Below are 9,755 nucleotides of genomic sequence, written 5' to 3'. Positions count from 1 at the left end.
TAATTATATAGATACATTGTATACTTTCACACTGTTTAACTATTTCTTATAAAACCCTAGAAGTCTTAAAAAGACCTTGCCACTTCTGTCCTCAAACCGAATTTTTCGAATAATTTATTACTACTTACTTGATGCACGTGAGTTCTTAACCTGTTCTAGCTTTATCTGTTCACCTGGTGGAGCAGGGAAGGTACATATACTTATATCAAAAAGAGTACGGATTCCCTAATCGTTTCTGAGCCATGATACAAGAGATATAAAACAAATAATAACAATAAAAGTTTAATACAAAACATTATAAATATATATAGTTTTATAAAGATATTATACTACCCCCCAAATTATTACTTCGTACAAAACCGAAATCAAATTTCAATAACGACATAAGACGATGACAACGACGAGACCTGGGTAGTTGAATAGTGTTGCGGCTAACGACCGGTCTTTTCAAAGTAAACTGTTTTGTTTCTGATCGTAAGATCGAATTTATTATACTTCAGTTTGTCTTAACCAAAAGTTACTTGTTTTTCTTTTTAAATACTTTTACCCTTTTTCTTGGAGCATCTCATCTCGAGTATATGTACTGAGGCGTCTGGGGTGAGAAAACACTTTTATAAAAGGTAGCAAGACACTGTTATACTTACTTTCTCTTCCAGTATACTCGTTTTCGCAGTCAGTTGAAAAAGAGTACGAACTTGTCTTGGTCGAAGAGATCTCATCCTCGAATATCCAGTACTCGTTATCGTAGCTATTTGTTTTAGAGTAAAGCGACCTCTTTGATGTATAAAGTGTAAATCCTGTGGGTCTTGTTAAATTATCTTTTTGTGCAGTACTCGTTATCATGATCGTCAAAAAAATAATTAAATAAGCTTTCGCCGCAGGTGTCGACATTTCAATATTTACTCGTTCGACGGTTTGGAATTCGATAGCAAAAAAATATCTGTTTAATATACGTCAAGCTTTTTTGAGACATATACAACAGCTTATTAAACTTATAAACTTATTATGTTTTAAATGATTAAATGGAAAATGTCTCATCTTATTCCTCAGTGCGCGCCATCGTTTGTAATGCGTCTGTTGCTTATCTGGAAACATATAATATAGCACACGGCATAATTCCAGTACATGCGATGTCAATAAACTCGTATAATCAGTAGTCCCTGAAATTGGATAAATAATTATTATCCTGTTCAACATCAATTCTGATCAGAGTTCGATAAAAACAGCATATGATAGCATTTTTCTTAAAATTATCTTCACTTGTCAATTGTTTTTTTCTTTACGCTCCGTGAAACTATAAATACAGTAAAAGAATTTCTCATTACCTATTATTACTATTATTATTATTGTTATTATTAGTGTATAAAATTAAGTTATTATATTACTACATAAATTATATTCATTTTTATTAAACTGTAGAACAGGTACAACAAGATAAAATTGTTTTGTATTACTTTTTTTCCAAAATTAAACAATACACACGTGTTAATACATCTTAATAAAGTCTTCCGCACCAGCTGTCATACCTTAAAATATTGCTATCGATTAGTGCCAGCTATTCATAATATAACCATATCAATGTTGAGTAATGTAATAATAATATTCGTGCTGTGTACATTATACAAGCTATAGAGAATTTTAAGTTAACAACATATTAAGCAACTCTGACTAAGTCCATAAGGTCGAGGCATAAATTTGGTTTAAAATTTTGAAATTTAAATAAAAAAAAAATATAAGCAGATTTTTATTTTTATTTTTCATTACATTCAAACTGAACATACAATTTGTTATTTGTTTATATACTTATATTATATATATAATATATATGTATATTTTTAAGCTAATGTTCCATATTTATTTATACTAAATGACAATAATTATTTTAGTTATAATATTATAATATTAATATTTTTATATACTTTTACAGCATAGTTTATACAATATTTTATTTTATCTGCTTGAATAGATATTACTTTTATTTTTATAAGCTACGGCTTTAGGAATTGTTTGATTACGTGCCTGTTTGATAGTATAAGATTGATCGTTGTATTAAACTCACCTCTAGATACACTAAATAAATAATAGAAACGTAAAGTATCTCACATCAACTATTTTTAGGAATTTTTCAATTAAATATAAGTAAAAGATAAAAGTATGTCTGGAAGGTATGCGAATCTATATTCCTTTTACGTGCGAAAATATTTCTATCCAACAAAAAAAAAAAATCATATGCCACTATACATAGAATTGTCCCTCATAATACACCATAATATATTTTCATTTTATTTATTCTCATAAAACTGCCTTGTAAGATCATGGACATCATCTAACGTAAGATGAGAAAACAATATGGAAGCCAAAGACACTTCATGTATAGTATAAATTTATTTTCTGAAATTCATATAATGTACTGTAATAAATAATATACTGAAGTAAATATTCATATTTTTTTTACTAACAAGGCAATATAAATAACAAAAATTAAAATTAATTTTTTAATCTATATATTATTTTGATATTTTCATTAATTCAAAATAATTTAAACAGAATTTATAATATGAAATATGTACCTAGCTATATTAGTGTATTATGAAATATTTTGTATTAATAAAATAATCAAATTATTTTAGTCGCTAAGAAAGTGTACCAGGGAAGAACTTTAAGTAGTATAATACGCAGTTAAAATAGTTTTAGTTGTAGCCTATAAGTACTTCATGTTTTTTTAAAACTTTAAATATGATATATAAATTAAAAAATGACCGACGTTACAAACACTCGGTAATAGGCTCTGGTACTTGAATTACTTCTTTAACATTCATACAGGATAGCGGTGTTTTGTTATTTATTATTATGGATTTAAATCTAATGATTAATCAGTAAATTATATTCCGATCAGACATCGCTTTACCATCATAATGTTTAAAGCTACTCGACTCAATTCCTTTTGTACAAAAAAAATTAAGAAAACATAGATGGATGATAAATCTATTCATATATCAATTTCATAAACCTTATACTATTTACCAATTTTGTAGAATAATGTCTAAGATTAACTTTTATTTATTAATTTTATTTATAGTTAAACCATAACATAGTAAATACTTGTGATATATTGATTGGATAAAATTGAATATTTTATGTACAAAAATATAAAATAATTTAAAACCATAATAACCAATATCAATAATATTTTCTCGCATAATTATTAATTCAATATTAATGTTAATTTTATATACATTAATTATTATTCCATTATTCTGATACCATTGTATATATAATCTTTTTACATTCAATGTCTGAATATGATTTATATGCACTATATAATTATGTTAACTGTATTCAATTTTATCACTTTGATAAACAGTATGCCAATAATATTATTATAACAGTAATGTAAAAACGACTAAATAATGGTAGTAATGATGATGATGATGATACATGATACATTTACAATATTCAAATTACTATTACGATGTTGTTATTAAGAATATAGGTCATTTAAATTATATCAATATATCAATCGTTTATAAAAGAGGGATATCGTATATTCGTGATTATAATATACTAACATTACTAACTATAAATTATAATTTTTCAGGAATGATCAACAATTGAAAATATATTAACTTGAAGTCAATTTGTAAGTATAAAATAACTCGTTCATTTTGCCATGATTATATTATAGTTAATTTCAATCAACTTAATAAAACAAGTTTATGTGTGTACTAAAATTTATATTACAATCAAAATGTATATAGATACTATTCATGACAAGCCTTTGTAAATATTGTTAAAAATTGTATATGTTTTAAAAACTAGTTGAAAAAATATTATATAATTTCATATGAAACAACCACTACAAGACTTGTAACAATAAATTAGGGAAAATAATGTATGCTTTCAAAAATTTAAGAGATATCTCAGAACTTAATTATATTAAAATATACAATAGAAATTAATATAATGTTTAAAAAAACATCAAAGTTCTTATTTAGTAGGTATTTTACAAAATTACATAGGTTAGGTTTGATTACTTATATAACAAGTATAAAATTGTATTATTACCTAAATCTATTGACACATTTTTACTATACTATATTTTTAAAATATTTATTACAATAAAATCGATTTACAATACATAAATGTTGTCCTTTCAAAATCCCATGTTATAGTTTAATCTATAACAATAAAATAAAAATAAACATTCTTATTATAAATATGAATTTATTTTATTTAAATTCATAAGCAAACACAAAATAATTTTTTTCTTGATTTTAGGATGTAGAATGTAGACGCAACTGCATTTCTTTTTAAAAGCAATTAAGTCCTAGAAACTTGATAGAATCTCTCAAATCCATCTGTTCCTATGGCCGTTGATAGTATACACTTGATTAGTCATGCGTAAGCAAACAAAATTCTGAAGTTATTCACATTAACTTGACTATAAGACTTGATTAAAAACAACATGCTCCTATATTATTGTCAAAAATAATTCGATTTTTATGTATTATAAGCACATTAGCACATGTCATATTCATTCAATCATTCTAGTCAGGTTAATTAAAAACGTACGTAGCCAATTATATATACTCTTATGTCTCTTTCTCTTTATTCTTTCAAATTACAAACTTTACTAGGCTTTCTAATTAGCATTAAATGTCAATGTAATTATTATATGTATTGAAAAAAGTAATTTTTGTTAAAGTAAGCATTTATTTTTTCAAAAAGTAAATTAACGATTTATAACAATATTTTTGAAAACAATTGACAGGTAACTATAACAAGCATTTTATAAAAGAATATAATGAGTAATGACTATAATTATACAAAAAAAAACATTTCTAAAATCATTAAAACTTTTTGAGGAAATTAATGTTTATTTAGAAAAAAATGTTCGGCTTTTATATAATATTATGTATATAGTATAATATATGAAGCTATTTATAATGATAATTCACCAGTCACCACCGGAACCACATGTGTTGTATCGCTGTACATTATACAATATACATATAAAATTGTTGACCGTGACGCATATTATTTAATAGGCAATGAATTACAACCCTTAAAAACACACATTATATATAGATAAAGATAAAATATGATGTTAAACTCTTCAAAGTTATCCAGATCTATAGTAAACAGTGCCGGATTTACCATTAGGCTAACTAGGCTATAACCTAGGGCGGCAAAATTTAGGGGTGGCAATTTTTTCTCCTGTTTTGTCTCTATAAACAGATAAAAAATTATTTTACTTTTTTATAAGCGCTTTCTTGGCCACGTCGACCATTGGGTCATATATGAAGCTCGTATTGATTTTAAAAAAATGATTGTATGATTTTGAGGTGGCATTTTCCTAATAGCGTAGGGCGGCTGAAGAGGTAAATCCGGCACTGATAATAAAACAAACACAATCAATACATTTCTGATTTTTATTTTTTAACGTTTATGTAAGTTATTATAATGAACCAAAAATAATATTTACCAATTAAATATTTTAATTTACGTATACTAGGTACATATAATTATTTTAAAATTCAACCTGATATATAGTTTAAAATATCCAATTGAAAAAAAACTGTCAAAATGATACAGATTTCTAAATTCATCTGGAAGCTTTTTAAAATTATTTAAATTTATTATATTTTATACTAAAATACTGTAAGTTTTTGGTGAGTATTTTTTTTAGTACTTAAGTATTATTAAATTCCCGAAATGCTCAAATTCCAAAAACTTTGAACTTAAATCATTATTGTCAATTAGTATTTAGTTTACAGTGTTTACACAGTAACTTTTTTATTTTTACCCTTGGGTTAATACGTCAAAAATTGGTTAGTAAAATTAAAAATATTTAATTTTTTTGGTTCAAATTATATCGTTTATATAACAGATAAAAATTATATAAATCTATAGGCTTATCTATATTTTATGATGAGTTTTTGGGTCAAAGATTTTTTAAACACACTATGACTAGATACACTTGACACAAAATATAGGTATTAATAGGTGATATGGTCAGCGTACTATTTGATTTCTTTCTTCTAACCTAACCGAACCTAAGCTGACTGATTATTAAACTTAAAGTTAAGAACATTAACTATGTCTGTAATTCTGCAGTACATTAGCTTTATATTACGACACCTATTTAAATTTTAAAAAGAAATTTGAGCATTTTTAAATAGTAATATTTTAAAATTTGTATAAAAATTAAAATATTATAAAAAAAAAAAAATTGTTAAGTATAAACACGAATTATTTTCTAAGCTTAAAGTTTAGGCCAATTTACTCCTATAATAGTAAAGCTAACGATACAATGTTGATTCTGCTCAATACAAATATTTTGCTAATTATACATGGATCAAAGTTATAAAACAAATAATGCATTCATATCATCTTAATATTTATGTTAATATATAGTTTATAATACGGTGTAAGATTAAAACAACATTATATATGCAATCATTTTCGGCTAGAAACGCTATTCTAGATAAAAACAATAGTAACTATTCATATAGTTTGCTTTTGAAATTCGTATTTATTTGTTTATACATAGGGTATCCATTAAGGTGGAACAAAGTGAGAAGTGACTAGTGAGTACCTACTATGGTTTTAACCAAATGTATAAATACGTATTTATGCAGCTCTCAAACTATCGAATATGCTGAGCTAAAACTTTAGTTGTATAAACAGAGTTATAACTTATTAAAACCCTTAAAGGTACATAACATCAAAAGTAAAGTGAAGCTCTACACGATATCCTAATCTACTATTTTACACATTAATAAATTACATGATATTATGATTTACACAAAATTAATATATATATATATCATACAAACAAACTAAATACTATGGAGTAAAAAATATATAATTGCGATTTTCCAGTATAAATTTAATATATTATTGTGAAACACTAGTCAATTATGATCTTATAATAATTAATATAATAGATCTTAAAAATGTTTATTATATTCTCCCAACCTTTATCAGGTTAACATAACTTATTATTTTTACATAGAAGTCTATATTCTATACTCGAAATTAAATTTTCTGTAAATATTTATATAATATAACCTATACCTTATTTTTACTAATAACTAATAATTTTATTTTTTATACCATAAAAATCAATCTTGAGAAATGAATGATAGTTAATTATATTATAATTTCTAAATGTTCTAACTTCTAACCATATTAATATTAATATTATAAAAGGTATATTATGTAGGTACCTATTAATATAATTTTTCTATTTTTAATATATGAAAGGCAACTATATTTTCTATGCTAAATATTAATTAATATCCTATAATTGTATATCATAAACATTAATATTTAAGTAGATATATTATAGTAAATGCATTATTTTTAATTTATTATAAATGTATAGTGTATACTCACAACAGCCAAAGTATAAATAATTCCTTTTCAAAAGTATTAAATGTGATAAAGTAATAAAAGTTCATAAAAAAATATCTTTAATATATTTTTGATAAATTATAATTATAAATAACTGTAATTGCACTTGTTTTAAATCTATGGATTTAATGAAATACCTTAATGTAACGTTTAATACATTGTTAAATTAAGATATTCATATTACAGTGTTATTATAAAAAAAATTACGAGTGTGGTTTGTAAATTTAAAACTCTAAATATTTTTTAATAACTAATACTTAATGAATAGTTTATTGTGCTTTTGAATAATCGATAATATACTCATATGAGATATCTACCTGAAAAAGTTACTTTACTTTGAATAACTAAATGTGGTATTAATATTAAAAATATCCCTACTATCAGATTTTATACAAATTATTTTAAATATAAGATCTGAAAATAAATAAAAAATATGAAACAATTATTAATTAAATTTTAAACATTAATTACTGTCCGTCTGTCCATGATTCTTTATCTTTTGTGATGTGGATGCGATTGGCAGTAATTCTTAATTCTTAAAATTATTTTTCATATTTATTTATATAGATACAATATCCTTTATTATTATTTAATATCTATCACAATTGTTTTCTTTTCTTTATAAGTACATACATTAAATTTTATTAGAACTCTTGTGTTGAACTAAAGTATGCTTATAGAGGCAAGTTATTTTATTTTTCTATTTTAATATAGGTACATTAGCTATATAATGATGTTAAATAATAAAAAAATAAAATGCATACTTGCGTCAAAATTCCATACATAAATACCTAAATAAATCACTTTAAATAAACGTCAACCCCAAAAATGTCAAAATCTATCGTCATTAAAATTTAAGATGTCGTTGACCATTAAACATATTATAAGATTGCAAAAATCCGGGCCAAGACAAAGCTTGTCCTTAAATATGTACGGCCATACAAGCATAATATAACCATTAGTGTTAAAATGAGTGCCTTTAATACATATATACCTAATTGATATATGATACCTATAAGTATAACCACTATAACCTATATATAACACACGTGTTAATAGTGTTAATAGTTAATTATATAGGGTATTATGTGTGTAGTATAATATGAATATCTACATTACGTAAAAATATTGAATTCGTCTGTAGTTTTCAGTGTCTGTTTAGTTCTTATTAGAACCGACTATAATCTATAGTAATAAATAGTACACAGATTTATTAATGAAAAGTTTGTATGCGCCTATCATACACATTACACATCATGCATTCATATATTTATAAATTATAATAATATACGGGATATGTGTAACTACCACATTATACAATATATAACATGGCATGGATAAAATAGCTGTCACATCAGTCAAACTACTCGATTATTATAGTTTTGACATGAATAAAAGGTTCCAATTGTAAACCTTTATAATTTTTTTTTTTTAGTTTGAACTCAATATTTTTCCACCTGCGCTGATAATATGAAATACTGAAAAAATATTGCAGAAGGGTTAGAGGTACTTATAGACTTATAGTTACTAAAATCTCAATTGGAATGTTAAAAACGTGTAATGAAACTTCTTGTACAAATTTGAGTCTTATAATAAACTAAATGATGTTAAAATATTATTCTTAAGATATTTAAAAAAGAGTGGTCAAGTGGGTAACTCTTTGCTGTACAGTAGGTATCGAGTAGACCTCGGCCATAGTTTTGGTCACTATAATGGATGTGTTATATTTTAATCCAATGATATGATAAATATCATTGTATATGAAAAACGATTTTGAATGTAAATAATTTGTCAGACTAGGCCACTATGAGCTAGAATATATATTTTCCATTGGGTAGTGAAAAAGATGGTTTATGTTTTAATGACCTTTACGCCCTTTGGTGTAATACCCCAAAATTAAATCTTGCACTGAAAATTCCAATTTAAGCAACTGGTGTACGTTTCAAGTTTTTACGACCAGTAATTTTTAACTATAACAAAAATCTAAAATTATTTGATAGTAAATCGTCATTTTACGAGTGAATATTCGTTAATATAACATTTCTTTATCTTAACTAATCTAATAATTCTACAAAACAAAATGTAAAACGCAATAAATGTTTATTCGAAATAAAAGCGATCCTGATGTAACTTCAACTGACCAATTAATTATTATTATAGGTTAATGCCCCTGTAAAACATATCCAACATTTATGGGGTTTTTTTATGGGGTATTGAGTTTTTAAGTTTATTTTATTGTTCATAATGACAAGGTGTAATTTTAATAAATAAATTCATGAACAGATTGTTCTCGAACGGCGTTTGACTGAGGATATAAGTATTAATGCGTTATCTAT

The sequence above is a fragment of the Aphis gossypii genome, chromosome X, assembly GCF_020184175.1.
Source record: "Aphis gossypii isolate Hap1 chromosome X, ASM2018417v2, whole genome shotgun sequence".
NCBI classification, from domain to species: domain Eukaryota; kingdom Metazoa; phylum Arthropoda; class Insecta; order Hemiptera; family Aphididae; genus Aphis; species Aphis gossypii.
This window is presented reverse-complemented; position numbering follows the sequence as displayed.